The sequence below is a fragment of the Dipodomys spectabilis genome, unplaced genomic scaffold (assembly GCF_019054845.1).
Source record: "Dipodomys spectabilis isolate Male_0828 unplaced genomic scaffold, ASM1905484v1 ptg000134l, whole genome shotgun sequence".
In the NCBI taxonomy this organism is placed as follows: domain Eukaryota; kingdom Metazoa; phylum Chordata; class Mammalia; order Rodentia; family Heteromyidae; genus Dipodomys; species Dipodomys spectabilis.
Window position 1 is genome coordinate 3,232,134 of NW_024870811.1, and position 25,367 is coordinate 3,257,500.

General features: G+C 37.2%; 1 pseudogene; it reads right to left on the minus strand.

Moving 5' to 3' along the window:
* The window catches only part of LOC122116437, a 141,508-nt pseudogene that overhangs the window by 115,678 nt on the left and 463 nt on the right, over positions 1–25,367 (minus strand).

Consider the following 25,367-nt stretch of genomic DNA (forward strand, 5'->3'; position numbering starts at 1 on the left):
CTCTATCTAAAGTAATCAAAGACAGTAACAGAGCTTGGGTTGTAGTTCAGGGGCCGAGCACTGACCTATCTTGTCTGAGACCTCGAACTTGATTTCAGCACTGAATAACAGAGTCCAGACAGTGACAATCACTGAATAAGGATTATATGAAGGCAAATGTGAAATCACATGGGAAAGTTTAATCACTTGTAATGTCTTGCCTTTTATTATGAAGACAGACTCTTTATTTCCTATATGTTATCCTCTAACATCATGGAGATTTGACTGTTTCATTAAACATCATTCTGCATGTAATTAATTGTTTTTTTTATCATGATTCCAGTTTTTGGTGGCCATATCACCTCATGAAAAGTATTATTACTTTAAGAAAAACAAGTAAAAGGATTTTGCTTTTTAAATTAAGAAAATTATCTAAACATGACATAACTTTTGACAGCAGGAACACTTGTGAGGCAATCTGTGTAATTTGGAATACAGGAACATTCAACTATGTATGATTTAATTGATTATGGAAGAACTTCATTTTTGGAATGCTATGTTACATTAATGTATTTAATTTCATAAATAAGATGAGGGGAAAATACCAGACTTTTGATCCAGCTCAACAACTTCTGATATTTATGACTGCTGGAAAGTCACATAGTGTCTTTGGGTTTAATTTTATTTGCGAATCACTCAGAATAAATATTATTTAAAGATTTAAGATTCATTCTAGTTTTAAAATCTAGACTATTTTAAATTATTATAATTGTTCTGTATGCTCATTCTAGGTCTTTAACTCAAGGCCTAGGCACTGGCCCCTACAACTTGGGCCTTAGCTCCACTTCTTGCTTTTTAGTGGTTAACTGCAGATCAGAGTCTCACAGACTTTTCTGTCTGGGCTTGCTTTGTAATGTATTCATAAGAGCTCAGCCTCTTGAGTAGTTAGGATTACAGGTGGGAGCGACTAATACCCAGCAATTACTTTAAAAGTGTGTTTCCTAGGGTTTTTTTTCTTTTATTAAGTTACTAAATACTTGGCTGTGATTAACTTCCCCAGCACCATGAAAATAACACCCCAGGGGCTGGGAAGGTGGCTCAGTGGTAGAGCGCTTGCCTTGCATGCTCGAGGCCCTGGGTTCGATTCCTCAGCACCTCATTAGCTAAAAGAAAAATGCCGGAAGTGGCGCTGTGTCTCTAGTGGTAGAGTGCTAGCCTTGAGTTGAAGAGCTGAGGGACAGTGCCTAGGCCCAGAGTTCAGGCCCCACGACCGGACCCAAAAAAAAAAAAAAAAAGAAAATAACACCCCAAATAATGATATTCATAGAATAAATTGTCAAGATGAAAAGAGCAACTTATCAAACAAAGTATTAAAATGTAATTTACTTTGGAATAACCTGCCTAAGCATGGCTCTCAAATTCTACTAAAAACAACATTCTTGAGACTGTTTGCTTAGTGTGCAAATTATCATCATCATTAAAAGATCAGTGACCATGTGGAGCCTCCATGATTAATGAATTTTATGGCCAAAGGGAGAGATCATAGTTAATTGGCCTAGTGGACCTCTTTATTTCTGCCTCTTTTGGGGAAGAGCTGGATGCAGCGGTGCTTCCTTGAGGGACAGGCAGGAGTCCTCCTGTTGTGGAGGCCACACTCTTCATCTGAACCCCATGATCTCATCCACCTCCTCTCTTCTTGTTGAAACTGAGGGAAGGACATTCTTTGAAAGACAAGGAGATTATGGTCCCAAGAGAAGGTTAGATCATTATACTTGGTTGCTGATGGAAAGCAAAATAGGAAAACATGAAAATAAAATACTTTGCAAAAAGGAAGACAAAAGTAATAAGGGATAGCTAATTGCCCTGGCTAGGTAGTTAGGGACATAAAAAGGCAGCTGGAATGAATGGCAACACGACAAGAACTATGATACTGTGCAGAATGTCCCTCCTGTTCCATCAGTAACTGGGCTCAGATGACTTAGCGCACTCCCCTGACATGTGCTGGAGTGAAGCACCTGTCTCCCCATCCATGGTCATGGAAGGACCCATTCCCACTCCTGATCCCAGTGGAGGACCCAATAAAAGAAAATCCCAGCTCATAGGAGTCTCTTCTCGGTTTTTCTTATGTTCTATCTGCTTCAAGCACTTTTCTGCCCTTTAATCTTTATTTTTTGTACCAGTACTGGGGTTTGAACTTAGTTCCTGAATACTGCCCTTTAGTGTTTTTGTTCAAGAATAATGCTTTGCCGTGCAATACACAACTCCATTTGTGACTCTTTGGTGGTTAACTGTAGATACCAATCTCATGGACTTTCCTACCTATGCTGGCTTTGAGTCATGATCCTCAGATCTCAGCCTCCTGAAGAGCTAGGTTACAAGGATGTAATCAGCAGAGAAGAATTCAGACCTACATGATATTAGAAATGCAAATTGCTTACTGGAAAACTCCACACGCTTTCTTTTTACACATAACTTCTTTGCTTTTTCTTGTTCCTAAAGTAGTAGAAAAGACCATCTTTTGGTTTCCTACCACTTGATTTCACAAACATGAAAACTGACATCTTATCAGGGATTCAGTTTCTTTGTATAAAAAACATTTCTACTTGTAAAGATTCTTCAAGTGAGGAACTCCACAATTTCCTTAATTTTAATGAAAAGGAATATAAAAAGGTTATTGGTGAAGTCTCAAGATTAAAGTAGTGGTGGATCAAATTAAGTGTAGAGAATTTGAAAAGGTAAAGCAGAGATAGTTAAGAAGTCTAATCTTATTCAAGTGATCTTTGATCAGGTCAGCAAAACCTTAGAGGAATTAAGACTGTCTAACCTGTTCATGCCTTTCTGGTCACTATTTTCCTTTCCTGTACTCTTAGATTTTCCTCCTCTATGTTAGTGCTATTTTTGTTTTCTTCTGCTGCTTTTGGTTTGCTTAACTATTGAGAAAATTCTTTTCCAGGACCTCTTCTGTGTTTCCCTTTCTGTTAATTCTTTCCCTTCTTAAAAAGTTGTCCTGAATTCTCTTGGGATATTACTTTCTTGTTTATTTCCCTACTTTCTTAACTAAGTCCCTAAGAGAAGGTTTAGTGTCCTTTATTCCTTGTCCTCTATTACCTCTTCATCAGTTTCTATCTGCGGTCTGGCTCCTCAGAAGCAGACTCTGGGACATGGATTCAAATGCAAATAGCTTAAATGGAAAATGATCCTGGGTCATACAACAGGAGTGGCACAACAGTGAGATATGAAGAAGGCAGCCATTGAGGGTATGCGGTCAGGGCTGATGCTGATGATTTTCAACTATTTGTCTCCAGCTTGTATCTCAGCTTCAGAGTCCAAATTTACAAAACTTCTGAACCCCAACTGCTACAAACATTGGCATAAGGAAAATATCCAAGTCCTAGCACTCCTAATCCCGGACTATGTTGACATTGAATAAATTACTTCTCCAAGTTCCAGGCAATGCTCACGCAAGAACAGGAACAATAACAATGCCATCAACATAAATGTTTTAATTATGAAATGAGGTTGTTTATGTTAAGCAGTAAGAGGAGTGCCTATTACACTGAAAGCAGTAAATACTCACTCAGGATCTGTCAATGTTGATGACACAAACCAATTTCTTTTCTTACTTTTTAAAAATTAGAAACTCACCATTTATTAATCCCAAATGAAATAATGTCTCTGGTCACCATCTTTGAGATTTGCATATGCCATTAAGAGAGAGGTTTATGAGGAAACTTTAAAGTTGGTAAAATGATGGCACTGACATCACCCAAATCTACAGGTCTATACTAATATCTCACCACAAACTAATTTCCTCTTACACATTCCATGTCTTTGTTAATAGCAATTCCATCTATCACTTGCATCAGAAAGTTTAAAATGCTCCCAGAATCGTTCTCACTTTCAACATGAGGCACCACATCCTACCAACTCCGACTCCCACATACTTCTTAAAATTGTCATTTCCTCTACATCCTTCTTTTTCTGCCTAATGCCAGCCCTCAGAATGCCTTGCTTAGATTAGAATGCTTTGGAGGGTTATAGTATCTGATACAAAATAATCACTAAATAAATGTTTGAATGAATAAATATCATCAAATCATTTCTAATACAGCAAATGATACCATACTACTCTAGCTGCTTGGAGTTGCCCTAGATTTCACATTTTAACCTCTACCCTTTAACTTCTACCTTCAAATATACCTTGATTCCGAGTGGCTTTTAACACCACTCCTCATCTGTCCACCTAGACTTTGTTCCTCTTGACTTTTAAGGTGCCAAAGCATTTATTAGTCTCACTATTGAAAGGCCACCAATGAAAGATCTTCACATCTGCCTCAGAGGACCACGTGGAGGCAAGCAGGCACAGCAGAAAGGTTATTACAAAGTTTATTAGATAAGCCATATTTCCTCCAAGAGGGAACACATGGCACCTGTCCAAATGCAGGTAGCAGGAGGTTCTGGGGCAGGAAGTGAGGTAGGTGGGAGATCAGGTGGGTCCTGGAAGAGAGAGAGAGGGAGGGACCAGCTGTATGGCTGGAACTCCAGGGCTGGGAGGAGCTCAGGTCTGGGTGGAGCTGAGGACAAAAGGTGAGCAACATGCTTACAACTAGGCCTTTCTATGTTATCTTTCTGTGCTCTCTATTGACTTGTCTAACCTTATTGTTTCACCTGTCCATTCCCTCACCTTGTTTTGGTCATATTCACCTCTGTGACATACTACCAACAAACAAAACCCTCAGTCTTTGCAATTGTAGTTTTCCTGCTTGGACCACTCTTTCTCTGGGTCTTTACCAAGCTGTGAATTTACAGTAGTTTATCTTATTTTTTATGGGTCTTTGGATTAGAACTCATGGCCTGGGAGCATTTGTACTCCAAACTACCTTGCTACCATTTGAGCTACAGTGCCACTTCCAGTTTTTTGGTGTTCAATTGGAGATAGGCGTTCCATGGACTTTCTTGCCTAGGTTGGCTTCAAACCATGATCCTCAGATCTCAGCCTTTTGAATAGCTAGGATTACAGGCATTAGCCACAAGTGCCCAGCCATAGTTCAAAGTTTTAATTTCCCACAATTACCTCCTTCTCTGTATTTTTACATCTTACTGCCTTTCTCCATCTTAGAATGTAAGCTTCTTAACATAGAATTTATGGCTTCTCTTGATTGTCATCTAGATCTTAAGACCAAAGTTAACATATAGCAGCACCTCAATAAATATTTGTTAATAAATATTTATTGATTACTGTTTAAAATGAGCACTCAATGAGATGTACGAGACGTTATAAAAAAATGTACTTTACAATTTTGGGGGGAATGGGAGGGCAGGAATTTTAAGGGGCAACAAAGGAGGAGGCAACAATGCTTGACAAGAAATATACTCTCATTACCTTGCTCATGTAATATCAATATCAATAGGAAAACATCAATTGTCTTTTATAGGTCAGAATAGGAAATGAACCTGGAGAATTAGAAAACTGATTAATATAATAGTTCCACCTTGCTCCTTTTTTGAAAATTGCTTTATTGAATTTGAGGTCAAGATGGCAGAGGAGAAGCTGGAGGCTAAAGAAGTTCTCACATAGAAAGCAGTTTTAGAGTTCCAGTGAACAGTCCTAAGCCAGAGAATCACACCAAGTGTGCCATCACAGGACAGAGAGTTAGGCCAGAGAGGGAAAATCCAGGCAAGGAGACAGATCTGAGCTCTTGCCAGAAGCCGCTGCCACCCAGAGGCAGCAGTGGCAGTGGTGGCCGAACCCGCCATACCTGAATCACACAGAGTCCCGGACGAAGGAGCCAGATACAGAGGGCGAGCAGATTCCACTCTATACAAGCAAGAACCGACAAGGAGTAGACATCTTCATCCTGCAATTCACAGACCAGAGACGACCCAGGAACCAAGACTCTGCGGGAGTAGAAGCCTGACGTCCTCACTCTTTCTCAGGGAGCAGAGGAAAGAAGGCCACCCCTCCACCCCCAGTACCGGAGATCTCCATCTTGGATACTGACAAAGCTCAGCGGAGCTGCTAGCTCCAACTCAGGCCTTGGAAGTAAACTAGAGTCATTTAGCAGGTCACAAGAACCTAAACTGACCTGCCAGACTCAGCTCCACCCAGGAAAAACTCAACCAGCTCGGGCACCAGCCCTAGGACTGGCTTTCTTCACTGGGTAATCAGAGCCAGAGGCTGCCCCTCCCTTTAGCAGCCTTGACAATCAATTGAAATTCAGTAAACAGAAACCCTGAGAATGGCTCCAGGCTTGACTCTGTGAGTTTCTCACAAACTAGGCCCTGGGAAAAGCTACTGCTTGCTGAAAGGCTTCAATTCTACCCAGAACCTAACCTCATCACAGCATCTCCAAACTTGAGGAAAAAGCCATCTCCCTCTATTATGTTACTCAAAACAGATCTCCCTCCCATTGAACTAACCTGGGAGGAGGATAGCAAAATCCTGGGTAAAGCAGAGCATGTTTTCTGCCTGTTCGAACAAACTGACTTAAGAAACCAACCAAGCCACAGGACCATAAGCAGACCAGAGACTCCAACAAGCGGCTGTTGACGGCCACAAGGGAGATACAGGACTTTTCCGAACGCTCCCTTAAAAATCAAAGAATTTTTCTTCTTCTTTTTTTTTGTACCTTTTATAAAAAATTTTTTTTCTTTTCTAAAACTTTTTTTAATTTTAAATTTTTACCATTTTTGAAAAAAAAATATTTTCTAGCAACTTTTTTTTTTCTTCTTATAATTGTTATTTTAGGGGTACGTATGTGTGTGCGTTTTTCTTTCCTTTTTTTTCTTTCTTTTTTTAAAAAAATTCTTTTGGTTTTTTGTTAATCTCTACTTAACTTCTGATCTTTTTTTCTTTCTTTCTTATCCTTTTCACCTTTTCTTCTCTTGCATTCTTCTTTATGTGACTTAATTTTTGTTCCGCACATCCTCAGATAAACACATAGTTGACTATTAGACCCTATCCACCAGGGTGTACACACTTAATCCATAAATTTATTACTCAATTCAAATCCTCTGAGACTAAAATTTCTTAATAGCAGTACTACCTCCTTATACTGATATAATATTTTAAGTATTTTTATTTTTAAAATTTTCAAATCTCTTTATATCCCCCTCCCTTCTCTCATTATATTCACATTCTTCTCTGCATAGTTTGTTTTCTTTTCTGCATAATATTTTTAATTTTTACCTTTCTATTTTTTCTGGTCTCTATTTTTTTCCCTTTCTCTTTCTTCTTCTTTTCTCTCTCTCTGCTTTCATCCTATCCAACCTATTTCCTGCTTTGAGATTAGGACTTAGTTAATTCTCCCTGTGCCTTCCGACAGCATTCTCTTCCTATTTTTTACCCACATCTCTCCCTAACCCTAATAATTTCTGGTTTTCCAAATTCTTCTTTGAGGTTCGGAGCCCATTAATATATAGTTGTTTGATGTTGAATAGATGTATCTGTTGAACTAGACTGTATCTGCAGATTATTGATTGTGCAAATTCAGATTTTGGTTGATGCTTGCCTTAATTTAGTGTTCTAGCACAAAACTGGTGTTTCATCCCAAATGGGCAGAGTAAGCCGTGAAAACACAAGAAAAATGGCAACTCCGGGTATCACAATTCCCACTCATGATTATCAGGGGACAGAACACATAATGAATAATCCAGAGAAGAGTTCCCAAATAGCTCTACAAACACTGTTGGAAAACATGATAAATAAAAAGATTGAAAACATACAAAGGACTCTGTATGATCGTGATAGGGAGAGAGATGAGGCAAACAAAAAGTCAATGCAGGAAAAGATTGAAAAATTACATAGGACTCTGTACGAGCATGAGAGGGAGAGAGAAGGGGAAATCCACAGGTTTATACAGGAATATCATGAGTGTGAGGAAACTACTCAAAAACTGATACAGGACTTGTGTGAGCAGCTTGAGAATACTCAAAGAGAAAGGCAGGAATACATGAACATGCTGAAAACACTCAAAGAAAACTACAGGAGTGGCGTAAATGGGAGAAGCTAAGCAAAGAGAAATACAGGAATTGAGAGAGCAGGATGAGAATGCACAAATATCACTAAAGGCATTCATGGGATCCATTAACAAAGAGCTGAAGGAAGTCAGGGAGACCACAAAGGGAATGCTGAATGGAACCCAACAGAAGGAATGGGAGTCCAAGGAAAACATAACCAATCAACTAAGTGATTTGAGAATAAACACTGGGCACCAAATTAAGGAAGTAAAGAAGTTCATACAAGATCTAAAACAAAGCTTCAACAAATTATTTGAAGCCATCAAAGCTGACAAATTAGAAGGAAAAGAACAAAAAACAAAGTAGAGAGTCTTGACAGCAGGTTAATCCATGCAGAAGAACGAATCTCGGGAATTGAAGACACTCTCGATATTATAGAGAAAGAACATACAACCATCCAAGACTAGTCCAATTAATATGATAGATCTATCCAAAACTTGGAAGTCTCAGAAGGCCTAATCTACGGATAATCGTGCAGAGGAGGATTTAGAAACAGAAGTTAATGGGCTAGACAATTTGTTTAACAGCATCCTATCAGAAAACGTCCCAAATATGCAAAAAGATAGGTCTATTCACATACAAGAAGCTTTTAGAACTCCAGATAGACCAGACCCGAACAGGACATCCCACCATCACATTAAAATCCACACAGAGACAACTAAGACCAAGGAAAAGATCCTTAAAGCTGTCAAGGAGAAAAGATTAATCACCTATAAAGGGAAAACAATTAGAATCACCTCAGATTTCTCAGCAGAGACAATCAAACAAGAAGAGCCTGGAATGATGTATGCCATGCCTAAAAACAAACAACTATCAACCAAGAATACTGTAACCAGGTAACTCTCCTTCATAACTGGAGGCCAAATAAAAACCTTCCATAGCAAAGAAAAATTGAAAAAGTACATCTCCACCAAACCAGCCCTACAAAAGATACTTAAAGATGTCCTACACATAGAAAACCAAGAAGACCACAATAAAGGCCAAGAAACTGCACTCAAACTGTGAATCCAAGAACCATAGGAAGAACCCAGTTATCACAGCCACCAAGAAGGTGTATAACATGGCAGGAACTCCCAAATACCTCTCAGCCCCATCTGTTAATATTAACGGACTTAACTCTCCAATTAAGTGACATAGACTGTCTAGTTGGATTAAAAAAAAAATCCTTCTATCTGCTGCTTTCAGGAGTCACATCATGCCGTAAAACAAACACATTTTCAAGGTGAAAGGCTGGAACAAAATCTACGAAGCAAACGGCCCCCATAAACAGGCGGGAGTTGCAATCTTAATATCACATAAAATTGACTTCAAATTAAAATTTGTGAGAAGAGATAAAGAAGGTCTCTACATACTAATTAAGGGCTCTCTCCTTCAGGAGGATATTACAATTCTAAATATCCATTCGGCAAACAACGGAGCACACAAATTTATCCAAGAAACACTACTTTCCCTCAAATCCCTCACACATCCAAAGACATGAATTGTTGGGGATTTTAACACAACACTCTCCCCACCAGATAAATCAACACGGCAAAAACTCAACAGAGAAACCACAGATCTAAACAGCTGCATAGATCAACTAGATTTAACAAACATCTACCAAACATTTGACCCAATAGCATCAGAATACACGTACTTCTCAGCAGCACATGGAACATTTTCTAAAATAGACCACATTTCAGGCCACAAAGCAAGCTTTTCCAAATACAGAAACATTGAAGTTATACCTTGCATTCCCTCTGACCACAAGGGAATAAAATTAGATCTCAACACCAAAAGCCACCAAGGAAATTCCGGTAACATATGGAGGCTGAACAACACACTGCTGAATCACGAATGGGTCATGGAAGAGATTAGAAAGGAAATTCAAATGTTCATGCTATTTAACAAAAATGAACACACAAATTACTAGCTCCTCTGGGACACAGCAAAGGTAGTACTCAGAGGCAAGTTTATAGCTCTGAGCTCCTACATCAACAAATTGGAGAGATTTGAAACCAACAATTTAATGACACATCTAAACCTCCTTGAAAAAGAGCAGCAAAATAAACCCCAATCCAGTAGACGGAAAGAAATAATTACAATTAAATCAGAATTAAATGAATTACATTCCAAAAAACTATAGAAAGAATCAACAAAACAAAGAGTTGGTTCTTCGAAAAACTTAACAAAATTGACAGACCCTTAGCAAATCTCATCAGAAAAAGAAGAGAACACACACAAATAAATAAACTCAGATATGAGAAGGGAAACATCACCACGGAAACAACCAAGATTCAGAACATTATAAGGGAATACTTCTCAAAACTTTATGCTAATAAGTTTTAGAACTTGGCAGAATTGGACCTTTTTCTAGCAAATATTGACATGCCAAAACTAAACTAAGATGAGTTAAACCATCTTAACAGGCCCATATCAAGCATTGAAATAGAAACAGCAATAAGAGCCCTTCCATCTAAGAAAAGTCCAGGACCAGATTGTTTTACAGCGGAATTCTACAGGGCCTTCAAAGCAGAGCTCACGCCAATACTCCTCCAACTCTTCAATGAAATCACAAGAGAAAGATCACTACCGAAAACATTCTATGAAGCCATCATAACCCTCATCCCAAAACCAGGCAGAGTCTCATCAAAGAAAGAGAACTATAGACCTATTTCTTTGATGAACGTTGATGCAAAATTTCTCCACGAAATTTGGCCAATCGACTTCAACAATTCATCCAAAAAATCATACACCATGATCAAACAGGGGTGATCATAGGTGATGCAAAGCTGGTTCAATATACGCAAATCAATGAATATTATTCATCACATCAAGAGGAGCAAGGATAAGAACCACATGGTTATCTCAATAGATGCACAAAAAGCATTCAACAAGATCCAACACCCCTTTATGATGAATGTTTTGGAAAAATTAGGAATCCATAGAACATTCCTCAATACAATAAAGTCTGTATATTAAAAACGTACAGCCGGCATTATACTTAATGGTGAAAAACTAACGCCATTTCCTCTTAACTCAGGAAAAAGACAAGGATGTCCACTCTCTCCACTTCTCTTCAATCTAGTATTAGGATGCCTAGCTACAGCAATAAGACAAGATGCAAATAAAAAGAGATCCAAATAGGGAAAGAAGAAATAAAATTCTCCCTCTTTGCAGATGGCATGATCTTGTATTTAAAGGATACCATAGACTTTACTCCCAAATTTCTCAAGCTGATTCAAAACTTTGGCAAATTAGCAGGGTATAAAATTAACCCCCAAAATCAATGGCTTTTCTGTATGCCAACAATGAGAAAAGTGTGGCTGAAATTAGGAGAGCAACTCCATTTGTAATAGCCCCACAAAAAATAAAATACCTACGAATTAGCTTAACCAAAGAAATGAAGGACTTCTATGATGAAAACTATTAAAACTTGAAAAAGGAAAACAAACAGAACTTAGAAAATGGCAAAACCTCCCATGCTCCTGGATTGGAAAGATTAACATCGTGAAAATGGCAATACTTCCCAAAGCTATCTACAAATTCAATGTGATACCTATCAAAATTCCAACCTCATTCTTCAAGGAAAAAGAAGAGGCAATCCAAACTTCATATGGAACAATAAAAGACCCCGAATAGCAAAAACACTCCTTAACGGAAAGAACTCTGCGGGAGGAATATCAAGACCAAATTTCAAACTCTACTATAAAGCCATAGTAATCAAAACAGCTTGGTACCTGCACAAGAACAGACCTCAGGACCAATGGAATAAATTTAAAACCCAGAAATGAACCTACTGACCTATAGCCATCTAATCTTTGATAAGGGAGCTAAAAATATAGAATGGAAGAAAGACAGCCTCTTCAGTAAATGATGCTGGAAAAATTGGTTAACTACATGTAGAAAACTAAAGCTAGACCCTTATATGTCACTCTGCACCACAATCAACTCCAAATGGATCAAAGACCTCAGAGTCAAAGCAGACACTCTGAAAACATTACAGGCTGGAATAGGAGAAACCCTAGGTCTCCTTGGCGCAGGTCGAAATATTCTTAATAGAGACCCGGAACCACAACAAATCAAAGAATGGTTGGACAAGTGGGAATAATTTCCAGAGCATCTTTCAGCCCCTAAACCAGAATCATCTGTCAATTACACCCCCACCCCTTTCATCTAATTTCAACTCAGTCGTCAAAGTAGTTAAGCTGGGAATGCTCTATTTCATGAAGGTGGTAATGTATTGAGAGATGAAAGAATATTCAATATATATTATGTTAAATGGTTCTTTGTCTACTAAGTGATTTGAATAACAGAAGGTGGTCTTTGAATTCACCATTGTTATTTGATTTTTTTTCCCCTTAAGTTTGCTGCTGGACATTTTATCCCAGCAAACATATAGCAATTTGCTTTACCTTAGGAAATTTTCGTATTTCTTTAACTATCCTGCATTTTATTGGCAATAAAGGAATTTTCTTTTTTTTTTAACCTGAAAACAGAGGAAACTCTTTATTGAATATTTAGCAACCTCCACAAGAAAGAATGTTCTCACCACCAAAAATAGGATCAATGTATGAAGTCATAGATATCCTAAAGATTGCATTCCTACATTCTTCAGAGCTTTTTTTAATCATAAGAGTACACTAAATTTTGTCAAAGGCTTTTTTTTTCTGTAACAACTGAAATGATCATAGGATTTGAATTTTGATTCTGTTTAGATGGTAAATTACAATTAAAATTACATATGATAAATTACAATTCAAATCATGCTTGCACTCCTGGAATGAAGCCAACTTGATCCAAAAGTGAGAGAATTTTTGTTTTTGTATATTTTTTGTTTGCGTTTTGTTTCTGTTTTTTATTTTTCCAGCACTGGAACTTGAACTCGCCTTTTGCTCTCACTCAGCTTTTTCGTTCCTGGATGACCTTCCACCACTGGACTCACACTGTTTGTTCAGCTTGGTTGCTGGTTAATTGGAGGTAAAATCTTACTCTTCTGCCTAGCTTTAAACTATGATCCTTAGATCTCAGCTTCCTGAGTGGCAGAATTATAACTGGGAGCTACTGATACTCAACTGATCTATTAATATGTTGATGAGTTCTGTTTGTAAGTATTTGTTTAGAATATTTGGACCTATCTTCAGTACAGAAAGTGGTCTATAAGTTTATTTCTTCTAGTCACCCTATCTGGCTTTGGAATTAGTATAATATGGGTTCCATAGAATGAGTTTGGTAGTTTTCCTTTTTTCATCTATTTCACCAGTAGGTACAGGAGTACTAATGGTAATTCTTTAGAAGTCTGGTAGATTTTGGCAGTAAATCCATCAGTTCTTGGGCTTTTCTTTGTTAGACTGCTTATTAAGGCTTTAAATTAATCATTTGTTTTAAGTCTATTTAAGTGGTTACTTCCTATTGGCTCAATTTTGGTAGGTCAATGTATCTAGAAATGTACCCATATTTTAGGTTTTCCAATTTGCTTGAATATCGATTTTTCAAAGAATTCCTTCATGATTGTATTAATTTCATTGGTATTTTTGTGTTGTGTATGTTTTTATCACTACTTTTATTTATTTGGATTTTTCTTTCCTTTTAGTCAAATTAGGTAAGGACTTATCTTTTATAGCTTTTCAAACAACTTTTTTTTTAAAATTGTGAACATACTGTACAGAGGGGTTACAATTACATGGAGAAGATAATGAGTACATTTCTTATCAAGCATTGCAGCCTCCTTCTTTGTTTACCCTTCACATCCCTTTCCAGCCTCACCCCGCCCCTCCACCCAATTCTCCCCACCATGAACAAAGTTGTTAAGTTCATTTTAGACATGACAACTTGTACTTCTCATTGTTGCAACGGGTCCATCTGTATCCTTAAACAACTTGTTTTTCCCCTTCCCTTCCACAAATTATACCGACATCAAATATACTGAAAGCAGGGGTGATACTGTGGGGGAGGACATACAAAGCAACAAAGAGATAATCTTATAAATGCGTTAGAAACAAACGCATGAAATAAAAAGAATTGAAATACATATCTAAGGGTTCATTTTCCTAACATCACATTATCTGACCTTTTTTGCTTGACTCATACATATACTAGATATTGCAAATAAGGGAAACCATGGGACCTATGTTTCTTTGGGCTTGGCTTACTTCACTTAATATAATTTTTTCAAAGCCTTTCCATTTCCTAACAAATGGGGCAATGTCATTCTTTCTGATGGAGGCATAGAATTCCATTGTGTATATATACCACAATTTCTTGATTCATTCATCTACTGAGGGACATCTGGGTTGGTTTCAGATCTTAGCTATGGTAAATAATGCTGCAATAAACATAGTTGTGCTGGTAGCTTTAGTGTGGCCTTGTTTGTAAACATTTGGGTAAAGGCCCAAAAGTGGGATTGCTGGGTCATAGGGGAGTTCTATATGAAGTCTTTTGAGGAACCTCCTTACTGCTTTCCAAAGTGGTTGAAAAAGTTTACACTCCCACCAACAATGAAGTAAGGTTCCCATCTGTCAACATCCCCTCCAGCATCTGTTGTTATTAGAGTTCTTGATTTTTGCCATTCTACCTGGGGTGAGGTGGTATCTCAATGTTGTTTTGATTTGCATTTCTTTTATAGCTAGGGAGGTTGAGCATTTCTTCATGTGTCTATTGGCCATCCTTCTTTCTTCTTCAGAGAAGTTTCTCTTCAAGTCTTTAGCCCACTTATTTATTGGGCAGTTGTTTCTTTGAGGATTTGTTGTTGGGGGATTTAATTTATTGAGTTCCAAGTATATTTTAGATATGAGACCCTTGTCCGTTGTATGGCTAGTGAAGATCTTCTCCCAATCCGTGGGCTTTCTATTGATCTTGCTAGCCATCCTTTGCCATGCAGATGCTCTGCAATTTCTTAGTTACTATCATTTATTCCTTCCATCTGGAGTTATTCCTTCTCTTCTGCCACAACTGTTAATTAGCCTCTGCCTTTTTGGTGCCACGACTGAGCAAAACAAATTCCAAATCTTACTTGGACTGCACTTCTCTTGTGATTAGCAATGACCATTCAAATGCATGGAATCTTTGAATTTCCAGTATTAATCTTCACCTGATATCTAAGCACATTCCTGGCATTAATTTCCGTGACCTAATGAACAAAACTTTTTTTTTCAACACAGTATCCTAATATAGGTAAAGTACATGTATTAGAGACTATTGTCAGGTATCAGTATGGAAGGAGCAATTATATGTTCTAAGTATGGGTTCTTTATTGTGCATTCACTAATATTTTTTGTGAGTCCTGGGGCTTAAACTCAGGACTAAGGAATCATTCCTGGGCATATTTTTTCTCAAGACTAACACTCTACCACTTGAGGCACAGAACCACTTCCAGTGTTTCTTTTTCTGTTTATGTGGTACTGAGGAATTGAACCCAGGGTTTCGTGCATGCTAGGCAATCAGTGTACCATGAAGCCACATTCCCAGAGCCCTAAATGAATTTCTTAAGATGGCATTACATTTTCATTCTGTAACTATGTATCATAATTTTGGCCAGGTGCTAGAAAATGATGTAGAAAACAATACTAGTCCAAGAAGGCTGGAAATACTATACATCACTAGGGAAGTACAGTGTTAAGACTTGCAGGACTCTTAGGACTCCTAGGGTTCATAGAACACTATCCTTTAGCTGAAGAGCTGACATGCCATGCCCAGGCCCAGAATTCAGGCCCCACAACCGACCCAAAATGGCCATATTTTCATACCATTCCATGGATAAATGTCTAATAGCACATAGTTTTAGAACTCTCCCTCTGATTTGAATATTGCCTATACTTCAATCTACGGTTGATTATTTTTCTGCTCTATCTTCCTTATGGAATTTCTTACATATCTGAAGACAAAATAAAATATTTTGCCTACTACTAAGCTACATGAATCTACTTATATAGGTTGTTCTATATACTATGATTCTGTTACTAAACATGTGATTTTAGCTCTCAAGTTTTTTCAGCTTTAACATGAGAGGACAGAGCCTGTGACATGTCAACACCTCTAGTAATTATGATTAAAAGGATAACTAAAGCTAAAATGTACAGATGCAAGCACAAACCATCTATAATTCTTGTAGTAACACCTAGAACTAAGTACATAGAGATTCTCAGAAAATTTTTTCCACCAAACAAAGATGTCATCTTTTATATTTGCAGCTAGAGAATGCAAAGTATCCTTCTGTGCTCGTTAATAGTTCTTTCCTAGATCAGACTTGGCAGATTGGTCTTTAATGGCACATAGTTAAGAGTTTCTGGTGACAAATAATGAAGCAAGGTAACCGTGAATGCCTATAGACAATTATCCTGGGCTCATGACTTTTTATCTTCCATGGTGCCCTGAAAAGGGACTGTGTAGCTGTAGAATTGAGAACAAATTGAAGAACAAAAAAAGAAACAAAATACAATTCCATCTGTCAAACTGATGATGGATACTGTCCTAACCTGCCGAAAAAAAATGAAGTGCTTATTCTATGCACTACTGATGCCTTTATTTATGCAAATATGACAGATGGAAAGATCATTATGCAGCTTTTATTTAAGAAACTCATGCAACTGTACAGTTTGTGCCAAGTGTAATCCGTCACATGAAAGAATCCACAAGTATACCTCTACCTTTTTTTATACCTTACTAGATCCTAATTATATTTCATAAATGGAGAGTCAAATAAGGAAAATAGAAAATATGTATGACTGTAAATTAGAATGTAGAAACAGGGAGCCTTTTTCTGTGCCTGTTCTAAGGCTTGAATTCAGGTCCTGGACTGTGTCCTGAAATTTTTTTACTCAAGGTTAGCATTCTAACATTTGAATCACAGGTCCAGTTCTGGGGGGTTTGGTGGTTAATTGGAGATAAGAATCTCACAGTGTTTGCTTCTTCAGACTGGTTACAAACTGCAATCCTTAGATCTCAGCCACCTGAGTAGCTAGGAATTCAAGTCTGAGACACCTAACCCTGCTTAGGCAGCCATTTTCAAATGGCACAGTAATTTTCTAGCAAGCAACCCACAGCAAGAGCACAATGAAGATAATAACACTGTTACAGGATTCCTGATCCCTGATGTCCCAGAGAGGAGGTCTCCAAAAGGGAAGACTCATCTGCCTGCATACTGAGTTCCTTATGTTGTCTCGCAAAAGAATTTGAGGATACAAAATAAAGGCCAAGAACGTTTATTAGTGAAGCAGAGTGAAGCAAAGATAAAAAGATAGTGCGCAACACAGACATGTGTATGGGAATATCTGACCATAAACACTTCATGATGTTAAAGCATTCAGTATACCTGTGCTCAAAGGGAGGTTGAGAGTGATCAAATGTACCAAATCTGAGAACAGAGTTAATCACATAAGGTACACTTTCATCAATTAGGCTGAGAGGCTTCTAGACTGAACTATTTGTTCAATTTTCGTCATTGATGTCTGGTAAGCCCTTAAAAGAAAGGATGAATACCTATCTTAGGGTTCATTTCCCTAACATCAACTTATCTGACCTTTTCTGTTGACTCAGGCATATACCAGATATTGCAAATAAGGGAAACCATGGTACCTATATTTCTTTGGGTCTGGCTTACTCCACTTAATATAATTTTTTCCAAGCCTTTCCATTTCCTAACAAATGGGGCAGTGCCATTCTTTCTGATGGAGGCATAGAATTCCATTGTGTATATATACCACATTTTCTTGATCCATTCATCAACTGAGGGGCATTGGGTGGAGGGGGCAGGGAGAGGATGGGCAGGGATGGGAAGGGGAAAGAAAGGAGGAGGCTACAATGCTTGATAAGAAATGTACTCATTATCTTGCCCATGTAATTGTAACCCCTCTGTACAGTATTTTCACAATTAAAAAAAAAAGATGAATTTTGCCACATAGTCCAAGGTTTACCATAAGATAAATAAAACTTTTAAACACGTTTTTTTTTAAATTTTTAGAAGTATTTTTATTATGAAAATACCATACAGAGGAGTTACAATTACTTGGGAAAGATAATGAGTACATTTCTTATCAAGCATTGTTGCTTCCTCCTTTGTTTCCCCTTGCAAACCCTTCCCATATTCCTCCCTCCCCCCCACATCCACATCCCACCTCCCACCCCTGTTCAAAGTTGTAAAGTTCTTATCAAGAAAAGTTATTTTTCTCAAGTGTTTGTTTTTTCCAGGATGTCTCTGTTTTTTAATTGTGAAAATACCATACACAGGGGTTAAAATTATATGAGCAAGGTAATGAGTATATTTCTTTTTTTGGGGGGAGGGGTCCGGTCATGGGGCCTGAACTCTGGGTCTGGGTGCTCTCCCTCAGCTCTTCACCTCAAGGCTAGTGAGCTACCACTTGAGCCACAGTGCCACTTCAAGCTTTTTCTTTTTGCTTATGTGGTGCTGAAGAATCGAACCCAGGACCTCATGCATGCAACGCAAGCGCTCTACCTCTGAGCCACCTTCCCAGCCTGGAAATGAGTATATTTCTAATCAAGCATTGTTTCCTTCTCCTTTGTGTCCCCTTACCATCCATGTCTTCCCACACCTACCCACCCCATCCCACCCCCGCGCCAAAATTGTAAAGTTCGTTTTTTGACATAGTACCTTGTAATCCCATTGTTGCAATGGGTCCACCTGTATCCCTATTTAAAGACAAGACATAAACCATGCTCATTCAGTTTACTAATATAATGTGAAACATCTTATAACAGGATGAGTCTCTTTAAGATATTGTTGTTCAATTTTCAGATCACTCTTTATATTGGACAAGCAGGCTAAGTCAGAGGAAGAGATCTACACTTTTCCTTTATTCTTTTTCTTTTAACTAATACTGCAGCGTATAATAGAAGGTAGGCCTTAAAGATAAAGCTTTTGTGCTTGTAATAGAATTACTAATAAAGTGCCTCTGAATTCCATGATGCTTGTTCCCATCCCTCTTTCCCTGATTTATGTCACCTCACCTTGTAGAGGTAGTATTTCAAAGGTGTGAAATATTTTTCTATAGTCGTAATTTCATCAAGATCTCCAGGAAATAAAAAACAGAATAATTGCTGTTTTCCTGAAGCATGCCTATCTTGGCTTATAGTGGCTTATCTGATTCTGATTGTTTTCTCTGTCCCTACTGGTAGTTCCTTGAGGTACAACTGTTTCCTATCATGTACTTTGGTATCTCACTTGCCCTGATACTTTAGAACATTTCCTTTGGTGTTCACACATTGGGGCAGGTCTTCTGCTCATCTCTCCAACACTCTGTTGTCATCTTTTTTCTAGAGAGGAGACGAGTGCCTGGCAGCTCTGCAGATATATAATCTCAGGACAGTTAGTAAGTAGTTGGAAGTGTCTTCTCTTTTTGACTCCATGACTGCCTCTCAGTCCATGCCTTCACCACCATGAAGTTATTTACATGTGCTCAGACATAGTTTCCATACTCTTCTATTCCTCTACCTCTTGATTCATCCTGTTCATTCTTGTCAGATGGATTTTAAAACACAGTTCTTGACATAGTCCTCCTATTTAAGATCTTTAGTGAGTCAACTTCATTTAAAGTTTTAATCTTTCTTTTCTTCTCCCTCTGCTAAACAATATATACCCTCATCTAATCATCAAGAGTCTGTCATTTCCTAGTTTTTCTCTTCTCATCTTTTTTTGTGCATCTGCATTTACCTGCCTTGAGCATCTTCCAAACCATCTAAACTTCTTTGAAACCTACTTCTTTTTCAATTGATAAAATATAGGATTCAAAGAAGTGTGACTACTCCAAACTATTTACCTTCCATTCAGTTATGAAACATGGCCATGTGTAAAGTTATAAAAATAGCAACTTAGACTGCAAATACTAAGTGAATGTCTTTGATAAAGTTGTAAAAGTTTAGATTTTGAGATTCTGAGAGGTAAAATAAGGTAGCATGAAGAACACAAGGATTAGTCTTGGGTATATTTCAACTCTGGGCCTGACTTCTTTATGCCATTGAATATATTACCTAACTCTTGAAACCTTATGCATTGATAAAATTTAGATGGATATTGTAAAACTAGTATCATGAATTAAAAGTTTACATAAATTAAAGCTATTAATATATTTAATTTACTTGACTTTTTCAATGTTAAACATAGTGACTGTTAAATAATTGGCATTTAATAAACCTTAATGCAATCAACTGACTACATTCTCATTTAACTCTAGCCATTGCACCTACAGATATTAGATAATAAATCATCTGGATTTAACTAGGTTAAATGTGCAGAACTTATTACTACAAAATCATTTAAACTTATGTTTTTCATCAATAAACTTGTCTCAGTTATAAACATGTATATTTCAGTTGAGTTTACTTTTACACAGGTTGGATGGTTGAAATGCCTTTTGACAACCAAATGAAGACACCTGCGGAAACGGTGGCCTGAATACAATAAAAACAGGTGTCAACTGAATTTCATCAGAACAGCCTGTTGACACCAAAGAAATTTTTAGAGATAACAAAAACAAAGAGAGAAAGGGCCTTTCATTTTAGGGAGGTTAGTAGAGGAGACAGCATGACTAGGTCTTTATTTTGAACACTTATTTGTAATTCAGGGGATTGGAATAAGCTACAATTTCATATACAAAACAGAGCATCTTTTAAAAAATAAAACTAGCTAGATGAGGTTTCCCAGTAAAAATTCAAGCTTGATTCTTCCCTTCCTTTAATAAAGGGGAGATTATCATTGTTATGACAAAGTAGTCTAAAACTACCATTCCCTCCCTCATGTTGTATGATGTACCAAAATAAATTTATGGGGAACACTGGTTAACTGTGATGCTTGCTCCTTCATTGCCAGATTCCTTTGACGTTTCAAGAGTGGTGATGACCCTTCTAGGTACTCTCCATCAAGTTCTTTGTTTCCAAAGGTGCTTAATGAGATCAACAAAGCAGAAGTATCATATTCAAAAGTTGATGGTAAGAAGAAATTTGTATGAACTGGGAACAGATCCAAGTCATTTTACAAACAAGGTAGATTTACTCATTTCCTCATGCTCACAATCATAGAGAGTGATGACATTTGATCTATTTTATCAAATGAAATGACACAAAGTAACAGGATTTCTGTATAAACAAATAGGACCCATTGTGTGCAAAGAAATTAATACCTAATGGAATTTCAAAATTGGTAGATCCTCTACTCCTCTGCATAAAGTTCCACCAAGTCTTCAAGACGCAACAGTGAAGGTCAAAGCAAATATATTGGGATATTATTGGGTACCTGGTAAACAGACATGCCTTAACTCTGACAAAGTGCATACGATGGTCATTAATGTGACCTTTCTGAACAACTACATAGACTATATGTTCCAGTTTGAGCCCATGGGTGGCACAATCATATCTGAGACTGAGAAGCTTGTCATCAATGTAAAACCCCTCCTCATCTTCCACCAACATCAAAGGGGTGACCCTGGAACTATTTGTGTAGTTCTCTGATGTCTTCACGAGGAGGAGGATGGGCTTAAAGAGGGAAGACAAAAAGATGATCATTTGTGTCCCTTCTCTGGTATTTCAGTGTTTCTGAAGAATGTGAACACTGAGAAATTTAACTTCACCAATGTCATCAACAAATGCCACTAGCTTCAACAAATACTTACACTTCTTGGTTATAGGTCATCATGATAATTTTGAAATCATAGAGTGACTCATCATCATAATCCATGCCACCCAGACCATAAATTCCCTTTCAGAAATTGTCACTTGTAACCTGTCGAGTTGCAACATATCCAATGCTTTTAGCTATAAATCTGACCTGTCATCACATTTGGTAGCTGTTTTCAGATGTCATCAAGAAGTATGGTGATCCACAAGAAAATGTGTTATATATACACAATGGAATTCCATGCCTCCATCAGAAAGAAAGATGACATTGCCCCATTTGTTAGGAAATGGAAAGACTTGGAAAAAAACATATTAAGTGAAGTAAACCAGGCCTAAATAAATATATGTCCCATGGTTTCCCTTATTTGCAATAACTAGTATATGTCTGAGACAAACAAAAACTATCAGATACGTTGATGTTAAGCTAAATGAACCCCAAGATAAGGATTCAAATTTTTTTCTTTATTGCGATTGTTTGCAACATACTTATAAGATGATTCCTTTGTTGCTTTTTATATAACTTCCCCAGGGTATGATCCCTGCTTTCACTGTTTGATGTAGATATAATTGGTAGAGGGGAAAGGGAAAAACAAACTGTTTAAATAGGGTTACAAGTGTACCCATTACTACAATGAGATATACAAGATGTTACGTTGAAAAATAAACTTTACAATGTTGGTGGGGTGGGGTGTGGGGTGAGGGGGTGGTACAGGTTGTGCGGGTGGATGGGTAGAGAGGGTAAGGGATGGTATGGGAAAACAAAGGAGGAGGCAATAATGCTGGATAAGAAATTGTAACCCCTCTGTACGATATTTTCACAATAATAATGATAATAAAAGTATGGTGATCCAAACATCCAGAGCTCCCCTAAAGGAATACTGAAAACCCAATTGTCTATTTTTTTTAACAATGATATCCACTCTCCAACTTGGATCTGAGAACCCATATCACCCTTAATAATTAACCATTTGTCAAGTTCATTTCTTGCTGCAAAATTAATTTAACTGAAAAACCAATATCTACCAGGATAGTAGATATTTTGATTCACATGGCCTCCAATGAGTAACCTTGTGACCCTACCCCACTCAAATAAAAGTGTTCAGATTTGGGGAATTTTCCTTGGAAGGGGAGACCTTAAATTGGGACAGATGATCTCCTCCTCTACTGTTTCCAGATCAGGTCCTTGAAGAAAAGGAGGAACTTTGGGAACTTTACCTTATATATGGTCAACAAATTTCACTATATCCAGAAACTGCTACTGAAACTTAGAAAAAAGCCATCTAAAAAGAACGCAAATTGGACTAGGAATCACAAAAAGTTCAGATTTGCGTTAACTATTTACTGGTCATTGGACTTCACATTTGCAACTCCTCTTAGCTTCTTAAATACTGTTCCCCATTACATTTTTTGCCCAACTATAGGGAAAAGACAATTTTATTCTCAAACTTAACTCTTTTGGACATCTGTGGGAATTTTTCTCAAAAATATGTAATTCAGTCATCTGATACACATTGGTAAATCATCAAGTCCAACCACTTAAGGGATGAAACTTAGAAGGTTGTCCACCTTCAGATGTCAGTCATCATCCCTTCATTGTTAGAACATTTTCTAGAATGGTTCACAATCCTCAGAAAAAGTTTACTCCTACATTAAGTATTATAATAGGACATCACTCAGGAATTCAGATATTCCATATTTTCTCCAGATGTGCCACTTTTCTGCCAACCAAGGGTTTAACAACTTAGAAACTCATTGAACTTTGGGATTTTATTTTAAATTTTATTTTAATCTTTTAGTAGTACAAAGGAGTTGCCCTTTCAACAATGCTATTTGTGAATATAATGCAAAGTCAAGAATAAAAAAAATAAACTGTATTTAAGAGTGCTAAAATGAAATAGTCAGTATACTCAGTTAAGGAGTAAACTACAATAAAAACTGAACACAGGAAATTGACCATACTTAGGTAAGCTGTAGAGTTGGAAACTGACCATATTCAAAGAAAAATAAAATAGAATCAAAATAATACTGCTGCTCAAAACACTACTAAGCTCTCTGTTTAACTCCTTCCCTAGAGATTTCTTTTAGTCCTTGCAATACACTCTGAGAGCATGTAATAGATCATTTATTTCAAAATAAAATGCCCTATTTTTGGAATACTATCCCAAAATTTTTATTTTGCATGTAATAATCTATTGTCCTGGATAACAAAAATTTTATTGGGCAAGGATTATTTAAAGCTTTCCAACAGAAAGCAGTATAATGAAGCTTATCGAATTTCTTAGAAAAGTAGTAACTTTTACTTGAAGAGCTCTCTAAAATTGAGCCATATAAACTCGTACCAGTGATATAAAACAAGAATGATGGAAAATGATAAAAAGTGAAGGAGGCTCGAAATAATGGGCCAAGTAGCAATTTGATGTAAAAACAGAACAAAACCAAACAAAAACCCTGGTAAACCAGGTATCAGTAGCTCATATTTGTAATCCTTCCTATACAGGATTTACAGCATGGCAGTTTGAAGCCAATCTGAGCAGAAAAGTCTATGAGATTCCATCTCCAAAATAACTAGAAAACGTCGAACAGGTTCTTTCTGGAGGCTGAATGAAAATTGTTAGCTTATTTTTTCCAGCTTCTAGTGACTATTAAAATTTCTTTCTTTGTGGTATATTCTATCACTAAAGCATATCACCATAACTGCTTTCATCACATCACCTGCTTTTATTACATCACCCCCTCTTGAATGAAATATACCTTTGCTTTGGTGAATGGAAACTCTTTTGTAAAAATACTCCCAACACACCTTTTCCCTCATTTATCTTATTTTTACGTTATGTACTAAATTTGTTTGCATTTAACCCAGCAGTTTATGTGTACAATGCATCTTAATCTGTGTCATCACTTCAACATCATCAACACCTTTGGCCCACTCCTTCCTTTTCAGTTCTCAATTCTGTGGTATATACAATTAATACTTGCCTGTATTCTATCCCTTCCCTCTCCATTCTTTTACTCCTCCACTTGACTACAATTGCCCCTCTTACAAGAATACATTTCCAGGCACTTATTTTGTTGGACTTTGACTTTTTAAAAACCTTTAGAGTTTTTTTTAAAGAATTATTTTATTTGCAGTCTCTATCATAGAGTCTAATAAACTTCATTTGTAACCCATGTCTCACCCACTGCTTATGCTCCAGAAAATTATAGGCAAATTGTAGCTACCACAAATGAAGGAAATATTGAAACTATATTTCTCTGTGTTTAGTTTGAGGACAGTCATGATTGTATCCATGAGGGATCTATTTGAATGATCCACCAGATGCCCTTCAGTAGATGAATGGATCAAGAAAATGTGGTACATATACACAATGGAATTCTATGCCTCCATCAGAAAGAATGACATCGCCCCATTTCTTAGGCAATGGAAAAACTTAAAAAATTATATTAAGTGAATTAAGCCAGGCCCAAAGAAACACAGTCTCAAGATTCTTAATTAAATCTTCTCCGTCTCTACCACAAACATGCACAGCTACTAAGGATTAGAATGTAACTATTTCTTGGGAGACCATTGTTTAACCTACCATAATGATCCAGCAAAAATTAACTGTTTTGTGCATTCCTAAAGATAGCTAGCCTTGGAAAACTGTGGGTTATTTTTCAAATGTAAAATAAAGTGCTTTGCATTGTCAGAAATTTCCAAAAGTAGAGAGACTTCCTTAGATCTGTGAGAAGATAGCAAACTGGATTTTTTATGCCAGTCCTGGAAAATG